Source organism: Bos indicus x Bos taurus, chromosome X (genome assembly GCF_003369695.1).
Source record: "Bos indicus x Bos taurus breed Angus x Brahman F1 hybrid chromosome X, Bos_hybrid_MaternalHap_v2.0, whole genome shotgun sequence".
Lineage (NCBI taxonomy): Eukaryota > Metazoa > Chordata > Mammalia > Artiodactyla > Bovidae > Bos > Bos indicus x Bos taurus.
The window spans coordinates 36,584,938-36,605,499 of NC_040105.1; the positions used below are offsets into that span (position 1 = coordinate 36,584,938).

At 40.4% G+C, this 20,562-nt stretch overlaps 1 protein-coding gene across 1 annotated transcript in view; it reads right to left on the reverse strand.

Moving 5' to 3' along the window:
* Positions 1-20,562, reverse strand: part of PRRG1 (proline rich and Gla domain 1) — a 144,004-nt gene that overhangs the window by 18,692 nt on the left and 104,750 nt on the right. The window lies entirely within an intron of this gene.

The window sequence follows — 20,562 nt, forward strand, 5'->3', positions numbered from 1 at the left end:
GGGCAATGCCAAAGAATGTTCAGACTACCACACAATTGTGCTCATTTCACATACTAGCAAAGAAATGCTCAAAATCCTTCAAGCTAGGCTTCAACAGTACATGAACTGAGAACTTTCAGATATACAAGCTCGATTTAGAAAAGGCAGAAGAACCAGGGAACAAATTGCCAACGTCTGTTGGATCAACGAAAAAGCAAGAGGATTCCGGAAAAACATCTATTTCTGTTTCATTGACTAGGCTAAAGCCTTGACTGCGTGGATCAGAACAAACTGTGGAAAATTCTTCAAGAGTTGGGAATACCAGTCCACCTTACCTGCCTCCTGAGAAATCTGTATACAGATCAAGAAGTAACAGAAGTGGACACAGAACAAAAGGCTGGTTGAAAATTGGGAAAGGAGTACGTCAAGGCTGTATATTCTCAGCCTGCTTATTTACCTTCTGTACAGAGTACATCGTGTGAAATGCTGGGCTGGATGACTCACAAGCTGCAATAAAGATTTCAGAGAGACATATCAACAACCTCAGATATGAAGATGATACCACTTTAATGGAAGAAAGCAAAGAACTAAAGAGCCTCTTGTTGAACATAAATGAAGAGAGTGAGAAACCTGTGTAAAATTCAACATTCAAAAGACTAAGATCATGGCATCTGATCCCATCACTTCATGGCAAATAGATGGGGGAAAAAATGGAAACAGAGACAGACTTTCTTTTCTTTGACCCTAAAATCACTGCAGATGGTGACTGCAGCCATGAAATTAAAAGATGCTTGCTCTTTGGAAGAAAATCTGTGACAACCTAGACAGTGTATTGCAAAGCAGAGACATCACTTTGCCAACAAAGGTGTCTAGAGTCAAAATTATCATTTTTCCAGTAGTCATGTACAGATGTAGAGTTTGACTATAAAGAAGGCTGAGCACTGAAGAATTAAGCTTTTAAACTATGGTGTTGGAAAAGACTCCTGAGAGTCCCTTGGACAGCAGAGATCAAACCAGTCCAGTCTGAAGGAAATCAACCCTGAATATTCATTGGAAAGACTGATGCTGAAGCTTAAGCTCCAATACTTTGGTCACCTAATGGAAGATTCAATTCATTGCAAAAGACCCTGATGCTGTGAAAGATTGAGGGTAGGGGGAGAAGGGGCGACAGAGGATGAGATGGCTGGATGGCATCATGGAATCAATGGACATGAGTTTGAGCAGACTCCAGAAGACAGTGAAGGACAGGGAAGTCTGGCATGCTGCAGTCCATGGGGTTTCAGGGCAGAGAGGGAGAGAGAGCGAGGGTGAAGAAACTCTTTATTAAATAGACATAATTGGGATACATATTTAGAAGTGAACTTTCCTACAGAATTTATGTTTCATGCTATGTCTACTTAAAGAGTTACTCAAATCTTTCTGTAACTTGAAACCTTACAGTTTTTCTAACTTAAGATAAATGATGGCAATTCAATGCATATCTGCATCATTCCAAATGAGAAAATATTGATAGATTAATTACCCAATATAGGTTTTGTCACCTTTGACGTCTCACTACAGAGAAGCTAAAGATACTGGGATCTGTCAGCAGACATGTGCCACATTAAAAGATATACTATGAGAAGTCATATGCTTCTAGAAATTATGAATTGTATTCAGATGTGTTCCACTCTACAGAACACTTGTACAGCAGTTCACAAGTACTTCTTAGTCTTCACTAAAAGTTAAGGTCTCTACAGGTTCAGAATGCTAATACATGTAATTAAAACTACTAGAAATACTAAGAGAAAGAAATATCACTATGCCAAATAAGCTGGATGTTTTGGCTAAGAAAAGATATGATGTATGGAGATGCGTTTTTAAAAAGGGAAATGAAAGTTATTTTATCCTCAAGTAAAACTGGGTGTTTCCAGACATAGAGAACAGACTTGTGTAGGAAGGAGGGGGTGGGATATATATGGAGAGAGTAACATGGAAACATACATTACCATATGTAAAACAGCCAGCCAATGGGAATTTGCTGTATGAAGCAGGGAGCTGAAATTGGTGCTCTGCAGCAACTTAAGAGAGGTGGGAGGTGGGAGCGAGGTTCAAGAGGGAGAGGACATATGTATACCTGTGGCTGATTCATGTTACTGGATGGCAGAAACCAACACAATACTGTAAAGCAATTATCCTTCAATTAAACATAAATGTAAAAAATAAAACCGGGTGTTTCATAATGAAAAGAGTTACATAAAGGGCTAACTGAATGGATATAGGAAGCTGAGGGCAGAGAGAAAGAACTTTATCTTGGGTACTCAAGCTAGCTAAAAATGGAATAATTTTATGGTAAGGTTTCCCCCCCCCCCCAAGTAAGTAGTGAATGTACAGGAATCTGAAACTTAATTTTCTTTCATTTGCTAAAAGGACAAAATTTTCATGGGCTACTGGTCCGCTCCTGATAAGACTGAAAGGTTTCTCTTTACTTTTTAATAAATTTGCCTAGAAAACAAAGATCCTATGTTTTATCAAAAATAATTTCCTGTGTTTGGTGTTTTTTCAAGTCTCTGGAAACTTAAAAACACCCAGTCTTCTCTATTAAAAGAGCTAAGGTGTTGTTTTTACAATTTTGTAACTTTCTGTTTTCCCTGATAAGTCTTTGTCACTTTGATTAAATGGATAACTCAGTACTGTTTCAGAAGGACCTATGATCCTATTTGTTTTAATATTTTGAGATTGTTTTGACAAACTTCCCCCAAATCAAATTACCAAATGAAGTCTTCTTGACCTTGAACTACTTTGGGGATTTTCCAGAAGTATCCTGGAACATGTCAAAAGATGTGTTGTCTCTCCTTACAAAAAAAGAGACTTTACTTAGGTTTATTTGATATGTTAAATTATATGGTAAATATTAATAAATATGAAGTAATTATAAACCTTCTCAAGGTTTTATTTGACATATATATGTTGCTAATATTGTAGTCCCAGAAATTTTATAAAATCCCTAAAACTCTGCTATGTCCTAGTAGACTGTCATTAGTTATATATCTAGTTATCATCTTAAAATGTTCTCTGTGATTGGAATAACCAAATATCCATGTCAACTACGTTATTATGAACTCTTATCACATTTTTAACGACAGACATTTGTCTTTTTGTCATTAGAGTTAATTGTTTCTTGCTTTTGCCAGACTATTCCTACACAAAGTGTTTCATTTTCAAGAACACTCATGGAAAGCACTCTAACTAGTAGAGGTTCCTGATAACTTTCAGGTCTTTAAACAAAAAAATATGGGAGGCAGATGGGCAATAAACACATGAAAAGATGCTCAACATTGCTTATTACAGAAATACAAATCAAAACTACAATGAGGTATCACCTCACACCTATCAGAACGACCAGCAAAAAAAAATCTACAAACAACAAATGCTAGAGAGGATGTGGAGAAAAGGAAACCCTCTTGCACTGTTGGTGGAAATGTCAATTGGTACAGCCACTATGAGAACAGCATGGAGATTCCTTAAAAAAAAACTAGGAATAAAACTACCCTATGACCCAGCAATCCCATTACTGGGCATATACCTTGAGAAAACCACAAATGAAAAAGACACATGTACCCCAGTGCTCACTGTAAAACTATTTTCAATAGTCAGGACATAGAAGCCACCTAGATATCCACTGACAGATGAATAGACAAAGAAGATGTGGTACCCAGACACAATGGAATATTACTCAGCCATTAAAAGGAATAAATTTGAGTCTGTGATAGTGACGTGGTTGAACCTAGAGCCTGCTAAACAGAGTAAATGTCAGAAAGAGAAAAGCAAAGATATATTAACACATGTATATGGAATCTACAAAAATAATACTGATAAACCTATTTGCAGGTAAGAAATGGAGATGCAGATGTAGAGAACCAACTTGTGGACACAGTAGGGAAAGGAGAGGGAAGGACGAATTGAGAAAGTAGCATTGATATAATACTCTATCATGTGTAAAGTAGTGGGAAGAAGATGTTATATATATAACACAGGGAGCCCAGCCAGGCACTCTGTGACAACCCAGAAGGGTGGGATGGAAGAGGGGGGAGGCGCAGGAGGGAGGGGATCTACATATAATTATGACTGATTCACTCTGTCCTACAGCAGAAACCAACACAACACTGTAAAGCAATTATCCTCCAGTTAAAGAAAAACATAGGGAAGGGAGGAACTCAAGATGGCAGAGTGGGAGGAGGCTGAGCTCACATGGCCTCGTGAACACATCAAAAATACATCTACATGTGGAGTGAGCAATTCACACTGAAAACAAACTGGAGACGGGCAGAAAGGCTCTTCTACAACCAAGGCTGTAAACAAAGATCTGCACAGAGTTGGTTAGAAAGAGAGGAGAAGCGATCAGCTTGGGACCCACATACCTAGGAGGGGACAGAGAAGGGCAGGGGACTATCATGGGGTGGGAGATTCTCCTTGGGAGTAAGCAGTCTGAACCACATATTGGGCACCCTAGCCCGGCGGTCCAATACTGGGAAGATGAGTCCTGTTTGCTGGTTTGAAAACCAGTGGGCTGTAAGAAATTGAGACTCCACCCCTGAAAACCACACGCACAAGCTTGCTTACTCCTTAAACAAGGAAGAGATGTGGGGGATGGAGCCGGCTTGCAGCCTGCACCACATCTGAATGGGGTGAGAGCAGCCACTGCTGGCCGTTGGTGGAGGCAGTGGGTTGACAAGTAGCTGTCTGGAGCTCGGACTGGCATGTGGGGACCATCCCATAATGCACCCCAGCCTTCACGGTGCACCCACTCCAGCCTCTCTTGCTGCAGTGCTGCACCCCTCTGCGCCAAAGATGCCATTGCTGGGAACAAAGAGAATGTATATTTTGAGGGAACAGGTCAGGCTTCTCCAGCACCTTGGGCCCTACCCCCACCCCCATCAGGACAATGATGGCCGTGGAGAGTAGGAGAAGCACTGGCTCAACCCTGGCGCCAGCTCTAGCCCCAGCCCACCTCCCACCAAGGTGGTAACTGCCAACACTTCATAGGTGAACATTTGACCTGTGCTCACTTCAGATCCAACTCTCTCACCAAAGCCACGGGGCCCGTGCAGACTGCACAGGGACACTGCCACACTAGGACACCTTTAAGACTGGGATAGGTAACTGTTTTACCTAATTTCAGAGAGACAGAGAAAGCTGTTTCAAATGAAAAAAAGAAGGAAAAAACCCTGGAAACACAACTAGTTAAAAAAAAAAAAAAAAAAAAACACCTGAAAAAACAATTAGTGATCTAGAAAGAACTAATTAATGAGATAAGAGGTCAAAGCATTAGTACTAACAACTGAAACATGGAACAGATGGATACAGTGAGAATTTTACCAAGGCACTAGAAAATGTAAGAAAGAACCAGTCAAGATGAAGAACGCAGTAACTGAAATGAAATAAACACTCAAGGAACTAATAACAGACTAGATACAGAAGAACACAGAAGTGATCCGGCTGATAGAATAATGGAAATTATCCAATTCAAACAGCAAAAAGAAAAACAAATTTTAAAAAATGAAACGGTTTAAGGGATTTTCTGCTAGACAACGTCAAATGTACTGACATTCACATTATAAGGGTCACAGACAGAGAAGGGAGAACGAAAGGGGTCAATAATGTATTTGATGATTTCATGGCTGAACATTTCCTGTACCTGGGAATGGAAACAGATACCAAGGTATAGGAAAGCACAGAGAGTCCCAAACCAAGACATATCATAATTAAAACTGCCAAAGATAAAGAATTCCAAAGGCTGCAAGAGAAAAATAGGGTCAGTTCAGTTCAGTTCAGTCGCTCAGTCATGTCTGACTCTTTGTGACCCCATGAACTGCAGCACACCAGGCCTCCCTGTCCATCACCAACTCCTGGAGTTCACTCAAACTCATGTCGATAGAGTCGGTGATGCCATCCAGCCATCTCGTCCTCTGTCGTCCCCTTCTCCTCCTGCCGTCAATCTTGCCCAGCATCAGGGTCTTTTCCAATGAGTCAGCTCTCCGCATGAGGTGGCCAAAGTACTGGCGTTTCAGCTTCAGCGTCAGTCCTTCCAATGAACACCCAGGACTGGTCTCCTTTAGGATGGACTCGTTGGACCTCCTTGCAGTCCAAGGGACTCTCAAGAGTCTTCTCCAACACCACAGTTCAAAAGCATCAATTCATCAGCACTCAGCTTTCTTTATAGTCCAACTCTCACATCCATACATGACCACTGGAAAAACCATAGCCTTGACTAGATGGACCTTTGTCAACAAAGTAATGTCTCTGCTTTTTAATATGCTGTCTAGGTTGGTCATAACTTTCTTTCCAAGGAGTAAGTGTCTTTTAATTTCATGGCTGCAATCACCATCTGCAGCGATTTTGGAGCCCCAAAAAATAAAGTGAGCCATTGTTTCCACTGTTTCCCCATCTACGTGACATGAAGTGATGGGACTGGATGCCATGATCTTAGTTTTCTGAATGTCATATAGGGTCAAACCCATAAGGCTATAAGCTTATTTGGGGTGGAATGACAGTGTGCCCGGTTACTGGTGAGAAGTCATAATTACTCTATGCCAATACGGCAATTATGTTCTTAAACGGTGCTGGGAAAACTGGACCACTATCTTACATGATGCAAAAATTCTACCAAAATGGATTAAAGACTTGAATCTATGACCTGAAACCATAAAATTTCTAGAAGAAAACACAGGTCATAAGTTCCTTCACATCAGTTTTGGTGATGATTTTTTTGGACTAGACACCAAAAAAATGAGCAACTAAAGCAAAAATAAACAAGTGGACTACATCAAACTACATAGCTTCTGTACAGCAAAGCAAGCTGTCAACAAAATGAAAAGGCAACCCTACTGAATGGGAGAAAATATTCACAAATCACATATCTGATTAGGGGGTTACTGTCCAAAATACATAAGGAGCTCTTACAATTCAATAGCTAAAAAACTATAAATCCCAGAAACAATCCAGTTAAAATATGGACAGAGGATCTGAATAGACAGTTTTAAAAATAAAGACATATAGATAACCTATAGGTACATGAAAAGGTGCTCACTGTCACTACTCATCAGGGAGACACAAAGCAAAACCATTAGGAGATACCACCTCACACCTGTCAGAATGGCTATTGCCAAAAAGACAAGAAATAACAAGTGTTGGCAAGGACATGGAGAAAAGGGAACCCTTGTGCACTGTTGGTGAAAATGTAAATTAGTGTAACCACTATGGAACCTGGCTCCTCAAAATATGAAAATCATAACTACCATAAAATCAGCAATTACTCCACTGGGTATTTATCTAAAAGAAATGAATACAGGATCTCAAAGCGGTATCCACACCCCCATGTTCATTTGTAACATTATGCATAATAACACATATATGGAAACAGTCTGAAGTGTCCAATCAACAGATGAATGGATAAAGATGATTTAGAAAGATGGTAATGATAACCCTGTATGCGAGACAGCAAAAGAGACAAAGATGTATAGAACAGTCTTTTGGACTCTGTGGGAGAGGGAGAGGGTGGGATGATTTGGGAGAATGGCATTGAAACATGTATAATATCATATATGAAATGAGTTGCCAGTCCAGGTTCGATGCATGAGACAGGATGCTCGGGGCTGGTGTACTGGGATGACCCAGAGGGATGGGATGGGGAAGGAGGTGGGAGGGGACTTCAGGTTGGGGAACACATGTACACCTATGGCAGATTCATGTTGACGTATGGCAAAACCAACACAATATTATAAAGTAATTAGCCTTCAATTAAAATAAATAAATCTATATTAAAAAAGAAAAAAAGAAAAAAGATGATGTGGTATAATACATAAAATGGAATATACAATCATCCACTATAAAAAAAGGAAATCTTGCCATTTGCAACAACATGGGTGCACCTTGAGGGAATTATGCTAAGTGAGATAAGTCAGACAGAGAAAGACAAATACATGATCTCATATGTGGAACCTAAACAATCAAAGCAACAAATAACTGAGCTCATAGATACAGAGAACAGATTGGTGGTTTTCAGGGGTGGGAATGGGCAGAATGGTTATAAGGGGTTAAATGGTACAAACTTCCAATTATAAAGTCATGGGGATGTAATGTATAACAGGATGACTATAGTGAATTGCATATTTGACAGTTACTAAAATAATTGATCTTAGTCTTATCACAAGAAAAAAAGTTGTAATTATGTATGGTGATGGATGTTAAATTGACTTGTTGTGATCATTTTGCAACATATACAAATATCAAATCATGTTGTATATACCTGAAACTAATAAAATGTTATGCCTAATAAAATTATATAAAAATATATAATAAAATTATAATAATTTATAACCAATAAAATTATATCTCAATAAAAACACTCATTCTTTTATATTGCTAAGGATAAAAAAAAAGCAATATGCAGGATCCTTTAAATTATGCTACTCTTTAGGTTGTGGGGAGGGTATGCTGAAATATACATGAAACAAATGTACATATGAATATACAGAAAACTCCCAGGAAAAGTTTACCTTGAGGGAGCAGAGGAGAGACAACTGAGAGCCTAGGGATAGGAACTGGAGGGAGTCTTTCACATAATTTCATGTGTTTTATTTCTAAATCTTCTGGAAGTACTACTTCTAAAACTTAATAGTAAAAAATTCCTTCTTTTAAGAAAGTCAACAGATACAGGCAAACCTTTCCAGAAGCCTGGCTATGAATGAAAGGTTGAAACAGCTGTTAGTTTGAGATGCAGGTAAGGTTTAGGGATTCGTGTATTTAAGGAATATTAAACACCTAAAGAGAGAGAGCGGGAAGGAGCAATCATACAGGGCTGGGTGTGACAAGGAGAGAATGAGCTGTAGGTCTGAACACCTTAAAGGGGTATGCAAACACTACCCACAAACTAAACTGCATTGCTTTTTTAAAAACAGAGGTATAGCGACTCATCTCACAGGGCTATTGCTTAAATAAAATCACTTGTGTATTATGGATCACAGAGCAGAAGGAACTGAGATGAGAGCAAAGTAGAAGTGATACCCTCCCCTGAAACCAGAGGACTCTGGCTCTATCACTTTGCAGCTAGTGGCTGTAGAAAATTGCACCACCCTAAACCCATCCTCTCATCCAATAAGGAGCATCCATACCTCACAGGATTGTTAACAACAACACAGAAAATGTCTGGAGAGCACCTGAAACAGGTGCTGTATCTGAAACCTCACATATAACACATACTTACAACACTGCTTACTTAACAAGGGAGGGAAAAGTTACGACTTAATGTTGAGTGAGGCTAAGCAATCAGTGGTAAAGAATCCACCTGCCAATGCAGGAGACCTAGGCTTGATTCCTGGGTTAGGAAGATCCCCTGGAGAAGGAAATGGCAACCCTTTCCAGTTGTCTTCCCTGGAGAATCCCAAGGATGCAGGAGCCTGGCTGGCTACACTATGTGGGACTTAGTGACGAAACAACAGCAACAATCAATACCTTGCCCCTGAAGTCATCTTAGACCTGTTAGATCATCCACAAGTAACAGAATACACACAAAGCACTTAATAATATCAATTGTGCTTTCTTACCAAGAAGCCTGGGTGATAAAAAAAAAAAATGCTAGCTTTGATGACTCTAGCCAAAGTATGGTCTATGTCTTCCTGCAATTCTCAGTCTTTCCTCATGGGTACAAGGTGGCTGTCTCTGCTCGTGGTATCACATCTTCATACAAGCATCCCAGTAAGAATGATTAGAATGGTGGCAAAATACTTTTAACAAAACTGTATCTTTTATCAGAGAAGCAAACTTTGCTCAGGCGGCCAGGTTATTTACATCTACTTCTTAGACCAGAAATCAATCAGTCACATGGCTGGCCCTAGCATCAGGAAAGATGAATAAAGCAAACCTCTTGTAAGGAGAACATAATTGCCATGCCTGATGCAGACTAGTTATGACTTATCACCAGTAACTGGGGACATCGTCATTCCCCCCAAATTAGTGCCACCTTAGTAAGGAAGGATGAGTGGAATGGCCATTGGATAAGTAAGCAACAGTGTCTGCCACACTTCTCTTAGCTGGAGATGCTACTGTCGACTAAAAAATATAGTCACAACCTGAAAGTAGAGTTATTTTATTTGGTGGGAATGTTTAGGACTCTGAGCCTGGGAGACAGCATTTCAGCAGCTCTGAGAAAACTGCTCCAAGGAGGCCGGAGGGGAAGTCAGGCTACATAAAAGTTTGCAACAAAGGGAGCAGGCAGTCTGATCATCAAAGATCGGGTATCAAGGAATTTAACAGTCTATGTATGGGAAGATGCAAGCCTCTGGGCTCACTGAATTCATTCCTTTCATATGCACCTCAGCTATCTGGGGCTATCCTGTTTCCTTGGTCACCTTGCTTCCTACATCCCCCCAGCTCCTCAGCAATCACCATGAGGGGTGGTGGCATCTGCTGGATCACAGTTATGGGAGCCCTCATTCACATCTGGAGGCCAGAAGTTGCTGATGGCTGTGACATTTCTTGCTTATTGATATGGCAGGAGATATTTTCATTTCACACTATATTAAATCATTAACCTCCAAGAATACACATTACCTTGCTTTCCTTTCTGCCAAAGAGTGGCGTGGTAGGGAGATGGATGATTAAATTATAATGTGTGGATGTTGGAAGTATAAAGACATCTATGGGTTTTTAAATATTTAGCAGCTTTAGGTAAATTCAGGGCTTGTGACAAGTTAGTATAATACAGGGGTTGGCAAACATTTTGTTACAAATAAGACAGTATTTTAGACTTTGTGGGACATACGGTCTTTGTCACTATGTACTAATTTGTGTAAGCAGCTCTTGGCAGAAAATAGCTCTTCACAGGAGGCAGCTTTTGTCTTGTCACTTCAGCAAACAAAGCTATATTTTAACTAACATCCGGCTCAAGCACACTTTTCAAGTCTTTTGATTAGACAGAGCCTTGCCTAACCTGCTGGTTCCTCCCTTAGGTCAAAGCGATAGAAATGAAGAATAAGTAATTAACAGATGACCAGATCTCTTCCCCAGGTTCCCCTTCAGTAATATTGCAGACAAACTGGGTGAAGGAGCTACATCTAAAGAAGGATCACAAGGAATCAACAGGCCTGTGCACAGTGGGAGATGGCAATGAGTCCAACCCCCTACCTCAATGATTAACTGAGATCACTTCCCTTTTTTCCCTTAAGAAGTTTCATAGCCAAGCAGAATCTTTATAGAGTTGGTTTTGGGACACTAGTCAGTCTTCTCTCCAGATTCCAGCAACTTTTTAAAAGAAGCTTTTCTGTTCCTACCACCATTTGTCTCTCCTACCAACTTTCCAGCGGCAAGCAGCTGGGCCTGAGATTGGTAAGTGTACCACTGTAGCATGAACCCTGTCAACAAGCAATATGTAATCAAATGGTCATGCATTTGTTCCAATAAAACTTTATTACAAAAGTAGATGGTGGACTGGATTTGGCTTGTAGGCCCCAGTTTCCAACCCCTGTTTGTGATAAAACATAGCAGTTGCCATATATTTACAAAACAGAATGCTTAAAAGTGTGTGTATGCACATGCAAGTATGCAACCTAAGTGGAAATGAGGTTTTCAAGTCTTTGTCAATATTTGCCAATTCAACAATTGAAGTTAAAGTTTTAGTGTGTTTGGTGCATACGTGCATAAGGATATGCCTGGATGATCTGTTTAAATCTGAGCATAAGTATCCTTTTCTAGCATCCCAGTCCCAGATTATCCCAAGATACAGCCATCGTTGAGAAGCAGGATGCTAAAACAGCAGTTCAAAAACTTCAGTGTGCATACTCATTACCAGGAGTCTTATTAAAATGTAGATTCTGGTTCAGTAAGTCTGGGGGTAGCATCTAAGATTAATGAGTTTCTAACAAGCTCTCCTGGCTTCCCAGGTAGCTCAAACGGTAAAGAATCTGCCTGCAATACAGGAGACCTCGGGTCGATCCCTGGGTTTGGAAGATCCCCTGGAGGAGGGCATGGCAACCCATCCCAGTATTGTAGCCTGGAGAATCCCATGGACAGAGGAGCCTGGCGGGCTACACTCCATGGGGTCACAAAGAGTTGAACACATCTGAGCAACTTTCACTTTCGACAAACTCTCCCACTCCAGTATTCTTGCTTGGAAAATCCCATGGACAGAGGAGTCTGGTGGGCTGCAGTCCATGGGGTCGCAGAGAGTTGGACACAACTGAGCATGAGCATGAACAAGCTCTCGAGGTGAGGTTCCTGCTGCTGTCCTACAGACCACCGTATGAGTAGCAAGGCGGTCTTGCTGGTTTACCTGCCTGGGATGCCTTGGTCCTGCCCCAAGAGAGTGATACAAATGGTCTGGCATGTACCCTGCATGGGACTCTAACGTGCAGCAAAGCATGTGGTGATTTATCAATTTTAGCTATTATTCTGTTACTAGCTCTAATGTCGGAGAAGGCAATGGCACCCCACTCCAGTACTTTTGCCTGGAAAATCCCATGGAAGGAGGAGCCTGGAAGGCTGCAGTCCATGGGGTCACTAGAGTTGGACACGACTGAGCGACTTCACTTTCACTTTTCACTTTCATGCACTGGAGAAGGAAATGGCAACCCACTCCAGTGTTCTTGCCTGGAGAATCCCAGGGACGGGGGAGCTTGGTGGGCTGCCGTCTCTGGGGTCGCACAGAGTCAGATACGACTGAAGTGACTTAGCAGCAGCAGCTCTAATGTGGTCCTGTTTGCCTACTCCACCGCCCATGATTTGTGCTCACACATTCCTCTCCTTTTCAGATTCCAACATCCAGATGATGGCAGGGGAGCAGGGGGAATTCAAGATTAACACTTCATCCTTTTGCTCTTTTCCATCTCTGAGAAGTGAAAGTTAGTTCAGGATGGAAAAAGAGACTTGGGCAATATGGAATGGGGAAGAATAAGCAAACAATGTTGTATGGGATGATCTAAAAGGGAAGCTCATTGAGACAATGGGGAGGATTGCCAGGGAAAGCTGTCATAGCAAAAATCGCCCATAGTTTTGTGCCTGAGCTTAGGGCAGTGAAAACAGCAATCTACCCTCCTGCATCCCGGCAGCACCTGACAACTTTGTTGTTACCGTTGCTCAGTTGTGTCCGACTCTGTGACTTCATGGACTGCAGCACGCCAGCTTGCCCTGTCCTTCACCATCTAACCTCATGACTAGGCAGCTATGAAGAACTTTTCCTTCTAAATATACAGAGTGACAAGGTTGGTCAAAATGAAAGAGAGACCCACCAGTGGCAAAGCACAGACATGAAATCTTCTCCCCAAAGCACCAAAAAAACACAACAACTTAGAAGTGAGTGAATGAGGAGGATGGTAATGATAAATGATGACTAATACACAATGTACTTACTATATACCAGACACTGTTCAAAATGATTTACATATAACTCATTTAACTGCAAAACCCCAATGGGGTTAACACTTTTATTATCACTATTTTACGTGTGAGCAAACAGGTGCAGAGAAGTTAAATAACTTGGCTAAGCTCACCAAAGATACATGGATAAACTGGGATTTGAAGTCAGGCATTCTGAGGTTAAGAAATCAGTACAGGGGACTTCCCTGGTAGTCCAATGGTTAAGAATTCGCCTGCCAATGCAGGGAACATGGGTTGGATCCCTGTTCTGGGAAGATACCACATGCTGCAGAGCAACTAAGCCCATGTGCCACAAGCACTAAGCCCCGTGCACCACAACTACCGAAGCCCACACCTAGGGCCTGTGCTCTGCAACGAGAGAAACCACCGCAGTGAGAGGCCAGCACACTGCAACTGCAGAAAGGCAGCATGCAGCAACGGAGACTCAGTGCAGCCAAAATAAATAAATACTTAAAAAAGAGCTATCAGTAAACTGCCTCTCCGAAACAGGAAAATAAGGCTCCTCAGTCAGTTTACAGTTATGAACACAGGTACTCACGCTGTGCTTCCTCATATCTAGAGGAGAACAGTTAATAGTTAGATCTGAATGTTAGAGAGAGGAGAGGCCCTCCAAGCAGGCAGAGAAAGAAAACCAGTACAAAGACCAGCACTAAGAAGAGGTAAATGACAATAGCATTTCTGAAAACCAAACTCACAGGGGCCTAATTTTCATTTTTTTAAAGAAGTGTTACAGTGCAGTGATGAAATGTGGATGCTAATTACTACACAGCTAAACTCATGCACATTTTACTAAATGTTTAAAGCTATCTGCTAGCTATAAAGAGACTTGCACTATCCCTGTAACCTTAATTACCACAAACAAAATCTGTACTGTTTGACTTTTATCTTTGTAACACACAGGCAGCTCAGAAGAAACAAAATATTTTGTGAATTTTTTCCCAGACATGGACAACCTTAGAGTTTACATGGGTACAGATTTCATTTGGTTAAACATAGTGGACTGAGTGAGACTGGGGGTTTTACAAGGGAACAGAGGGACTTCCTGAGGGTCCAGTGGTGAAGACTGGGGTCCCAGTGCAGGGGGCCTGGGTTTGATCCCTGGTCAGGGAACTAGATCCTACATGCCACAGCTAACAGTTTGGAAGCTGCAAGTAAGATCCCAATGAAGGTCGAAGATCCCGCATGCCACTACGACCGAGTGCAGATAAACAAGTAAATTGTTCTCCCTACTAAAAAAACAAAAGGGAACAGAAAAAAAAATACAAACATAAAAAAGCAGATCATGTCCTTGGGGAATCTTCCTTTAACTGAGAAATATTTCTTTCTACCCACAGTCATGAAGGTGGCGCTAATGATAAGGAACCCACCAGCCAATGCAGGAGACTTAAGAGACACAGGTTCAATCTTTGGGTTGGGGAGATCCCCTGGAGAAGGAAATGGCAACCCACTCCAGTATTCTTGCCTGGGAAATCCTATGGACAGAGGAGCCTGGTGGGCTACAGTCCATGGGGTCACAAAAGAGTTGGACATGACTAAAGCGACTTAGCACTAACAGTCATGAAGACAAAGTAAAATGCTCACCCTTTTCCACATTCTGAAAGGAGAAACCTGAAGCCACACTGAGGTCAGGAACAGGCTGATCTGGGGCCAGTGGGTGTGGACCCAGGTGGCCACAGTCTGGAACGAGCTAATGGTCAAGGTGGGGCCAGCAGCTCTCTCAGTGCTCCAACGCCTCAACCCACCACCTACAGTTAGCCACCCTGGGGTTATGGCTGGCTGTGCCATACTCTCTCTCCACCCTCTTTCCAGTGAGCTTGTCCAGTCCCTTGACCTCAACATCTTCTATATCTGATGCCTCTCATATGTATATTTCAATAGCTCCAGATTCATTTTTCCACCCACCTGCATGACAATTCCACTTGGATATCTAATACACATCCCAGATTTTACAAGGCAGGTCTTCCCTAACCTTCACCTCCAAAGTATCCCTGGCAAAAATCCCCAGCTTAATAACCAGTATCTTTGTCCCCCTTCAATAACAATTTGACATCCAATTGTGGACAAAAATGCTTTGTGGATGCATCGTGGGATGATCCAGCTCCACATGCCAAGTATCCCAGAAGCAGTTGCAACTACCCACACACTGAGTAAACTTGGTCTCAGGTATGACTCCTGGGGTGGCCCGTGAACCAGTTCCAGTTTCTCTTGGCCCCAGTCCAGGAACCCCTGGAAAATACTGTTTTACACAATCACCCACAGATGTGAGAACCTCTGTGGAAGTCCAGGTTTCCAGAGGAAAAGTTCCAACATACCACTGGAAAAAGTATTACAAATTTCAGACACGTTGGAGAGGAATACTAAAGGACTGGGGGTCAGGAAGAAGCTGAGAGAGCAGCAGATAAGCCTCTAAGAGGGTATTAAAGGGACCTGGATCCTACTGTGTCTGACTCCATCAAGAGGCCTGCACACAAGCACTGGTTGCCCCCCATGGATGATCCCAACTGACCCCCCAATTGACCCCTGGGTACCCTCAGTACTCAGCATGCTGGCTCTACACACACACACTCACACTTTGGTCAGCTCCCTGTGTGTGCTCCTAGTGGTGGTGGCAAGGGAAAGCCTTGGAAAATGGCTAGTGAGCATCTTCAGAAAATCACCCAATTCTATAGGCTAGGGAAAGACGACAAACTTGAGATTCAGTGCCACTTTTTGAAAAATAAAACTGAGACTGTCAACTCTTGGCCTGATGCAGTGCAGGGTCAAGAGAAGGCATAAGACAAAGCTTAAGAATTCTGCCACAAGAGGGAGGAAGAAGTGTGGAGCAGCTGTGTCTATAGAAGATCTGAGAAAGCCTCACTAACAGGGCTCAGAGTACGTATTTTTCTCCTGAATGCAATTAGTAAAGATTGTAAGAAGTGACTACTGCTTCAAAAGAAAAGCCAGCCAAACAGAAAACAGCAAAATTCTGTAAAGCAATTATCCTTCAATAAAAAACAAATTTAAAAGAAAAGACAGCCAAGTAAAACTTCAAGGAGCATGAAAAACATCAAGTAAACATGACATGACCAAAGGATCACAATCATCACCAGTAACCAATCCCAAACACAAAGGAAAAACCTGTGTTAAATACAAAAGCAAAACACCACCAACAAAAAGATTCTAGGACTTCCCTGGTAGTCCAGCAGCAGAATACACACATTCTTCTCAAGCACACAAGAAACAGTCTCCAGGATAGATCACGTGATGTCACAGAACAAGACATAGTAAATTTAATAAGACTGAAACCATACCAAGTAGCTTTCCTGAGCACAACGTTCAAGTCAAGTCACTCGCTCAGTCATGTCTGACTCTTTGCGACCCCGTGGACTGTAGCCCACCAGGCTCCTCCGTCCATGGGATTCTCCAGGCAAGAATACTGGAGTGGGTTGCCATTTCCTTCTCTAGGGGATCTTCCCAACCCAGGGATCGAACCTAGGTCTCCCGCATTGCAGACAGACGCTTTAACCTCTGAGCCACCAGGGAGCACAACGTTATGAAACTAGAAATTATTAATGGAAGGGAAGATGGAAAAATCACAAATATGTGAAAATAATAAAAAAAAAACAACACACTGCTGAACAACCAGTGTGTCAAAGAAGAATTCAAAAGGGAAACAGAATATTATCTTGAAACAAAAAAGATGGAAACAGCATATGAAAACAAATGGGACGCATAAAAAACAGTTCTAAGAGGGAACTGCATAGTGACAAATGCATACATCAATAAAAATAAATGAAACTGACAATCTTTGGCTAGACTAAGAAAAAGAGAAAAGACTCAAAATCAGAAATGAAAGAGAAGACATGACAACTGATACCACAGAAATACAAAGGATGCTGAGATCCTATAAACAACCATACACCAACAAATTGGCACCTAGAAGAAATGGGTAAATTCTGAGAAACATGCAACCTACCAAGACTGAATCAGGAAGAAACAGAAAATCTGAAGAGAACAATGCTGAATAAAGAGATTGAATCACGAATGAAAAAGGTCTTCCAAAGAAAAGCCAGGACCAGATGGTTTCCCTATTTTAAAAAGAAGTAACACCAATCTTTCTCAAAGACTTCCAAAAAACTGCAGAGGAAGGAACACTCCAAAAATCATCTCACAAGGCTAGCATTCCCCTAATACCAAAGCCAGGTAAGGACACTACAGGAAAAGAAATTACAGGTCATTGTCCCTATTCAATGTAGATGCAAATATTCTCAACATAACCTTTGTAAACTGAATTGAGCAGCACATTAAAAAGGTCATATTCTATGATCAAGTGGGATTTATCACTGGGATGGAAGGACAGTTTAACATATGCAAATCAAAAACTGACCCCACTACATTAATAGAATGGAAAATAAAAATCATATGATCACCTGAACAGATGAAGAAATAGGATTAATAAAATACAACATCCTTTCATGATAAAAATTCTTAAAAATTTGGTATAGAGAGAAGACACTTCAACATAATACAAGCCATATAGAACAAGTCCACAGCTAACATCATCTGCAATGCTAAAAATTTGAAAGCTTTTCTTCTAAGATCAAGAACAAGTCAAGAAACCCACTCTCATCACTCCTATTCAACATAGTACTGGAAGGACCAGCTGTAGCAGCCAGGCAAAAAAAAAAAAAAAAAGAAAGAAAGAAAGAAAAGGCATCCATATTGGAAAGGAAGAAGTGAACATGTCTTTGCAGATCGTATGATTTTATATACAGGAAGTCCTAAAAGAATTCCCCAAAACCCTGCTATAACTAATCAAGGAATGCAGAAAAGTTGCAGGATACAAAAATAACATCAACAGTTGCATTTTTCTATACACAGGACCTCTAAAAAATAAAATCTTATTCACACTAAAATAAAAAAGCAATAACATTCTTAAAAGTAAACTGAATCAAGTAGGTAAAAGATATGTATGCTGAAAATTTTAAGATCTTGATAAAAAATGGAAGACGCAATAAGATGAATAAAATACTGTGTTCACTAAGTAAAAGAATTGATACGGTTAAAAGGTCCAGACTAGCCAAAGCCATCTGTACATGCAGTGTCAAAATTTCAATCACATTTTTTACAGAAATAGGAAAACAACCCTATAATTTCTAAAAACGCACAAGACACCCCAAAGGGTGTGATTTGAACTATAATACAGAAGCTTTAGTACTCAAAGCAGTATGGGACTGGCATAAAACACACACACACAGTCCAGTGGAACATAAGAGCTCAGACATAAAGCCATGCATGTAGGGCCAACTAATATTCGATAAGGGAGCCAAGAATATTCAGTCAGGAAAGGATAGTCTCTTTGTTAAATGGTGTTGGGAAAATAGATAACCACATGCAGAAGAATGAAACTGGACCCTTGTACACCTCAAAAATTAACTTGAAAAGGATTAAAGACTTAAACATGAGACCTGAAGTCATTAAGCTCCTGGAAGAAGATAACATAGGAAAAACTTCTTAGACTTTTGTCCTGGCAACAGTTTTGTGGATATGACACTAAAAAGTGAAACTGAAAGTCACTCAGTTGTGTCCAATTCTTTGCAACCCCATGGACTATACAGTCCGTGGAATTCTCCAGGCCAGAATACTGGAGTGGGTAGCCATTCTCTTCTCCAGAGGATCTTCCCAACCCAGGGATTGAACCCAGGTCTCCCGCACTGCAGGTGGATTCTTTACTAGCTAAGCCACCAGGGAAGCCCATGACACTAAAAGTACAAGCAAAAAAAAAAAAAAAAGCAAAAATAAGTAAGTAGGACTACATCAAACTAAAAAAAGTTCTGTATGGCAAAAGAGACCATCAGTAAAGCAAACAGATAAATCTTATATCTGATAAGGGGTTAATATACTAAATATATAAAGAACTCACACAACTCAATATTTTAAAAAAATAAAACCTAATTAAAAAGTGGTCAGAGGACCTGAGTAGACATTGTTCCAAAGACATAAAAATGGCTAATAGGTACACAAAAAGGTGTTCAACATCACAATTATCTGGGAAATACAAATCAAAACCACAATGAGATATCACCTCACACTTATTAGAATGGCTATCATTAAAAAGAAAAGAGGTAAGTGTTGGAGAGGATGTGAAAAAAATGGATCCCTTGTGTACTGTTCTGTGAATGCAAATTGATACAGCCAGTATGAAATCAGTGTAGTATAAATTCTCCTCAAAAAGGATAATCCTAACATATTATTCTGCAATTCCTTCTCTGGGCATTTATCTAAAATAAATGAAAACAGGATATCAACGAGATATCTGCATCTCCATATTCAATGCAACATTATTCACAAGAGCCTACATATGGAAATAATGTGTCTATCAATAGATGAATGGATAAAGATGATGTGATATATATATGTGTCTTTATGTAAGTTGTGCATATATATATCTCCATATATATACACACACACAAACACACACAACAGAATATTATTCAGTCACGAGAAAGATGGAAATCCTTATGTTTTTAACAACTAGAATGAACCTTGAGGGTGTTATTCTAAGTAAAGTAAGTTGGGCAAATATTGTATTCTATCACTTACATGTGGAATCTAAAAAAGCAAAACTCAGAGAGTAAAATGGTGGTTACTAGAGGCTAGGGGTGGGGGAAAGGGGGGAGACGTTAACCAAAAGGTACAAACTTTGGGGAATCTAATGTGCAGCATGGTCATTATAATTAATAATATTATATACTTGAATGTTACTAAGATTGTAATTCTTAAATATTCTGACTACCAAAAAGAAATGGTAAATATGTGAGGTGACAGTTTTTAGCTAAGGCTTTGGTGGTAATCATCTCACAATACATGTATATAAATCAACACACTATACATCTTAATATTATATAGTCTTATAGTTCAAAAACTGACACCAAAACAAACAAACAGTGACAAAGTAAGTTTCATTCCAGGAATAATTCCACATAGGGAGATCTATTAATCTAATTTAGAGTACTAGTATATTCAAGGTGAAAACTATATGATAATAGCATTTGGATGTAGTTAGTATTTAAAAAATGCTTCTTGATTATTGTCTCCTTTTATGCAACCTTCTATTTTCACCTTCTGAAATTTCTATTGGTGGCTATCAGTTATTGGACAAGGTCCTTATGACTCATTTCTCTAAAGGAAATT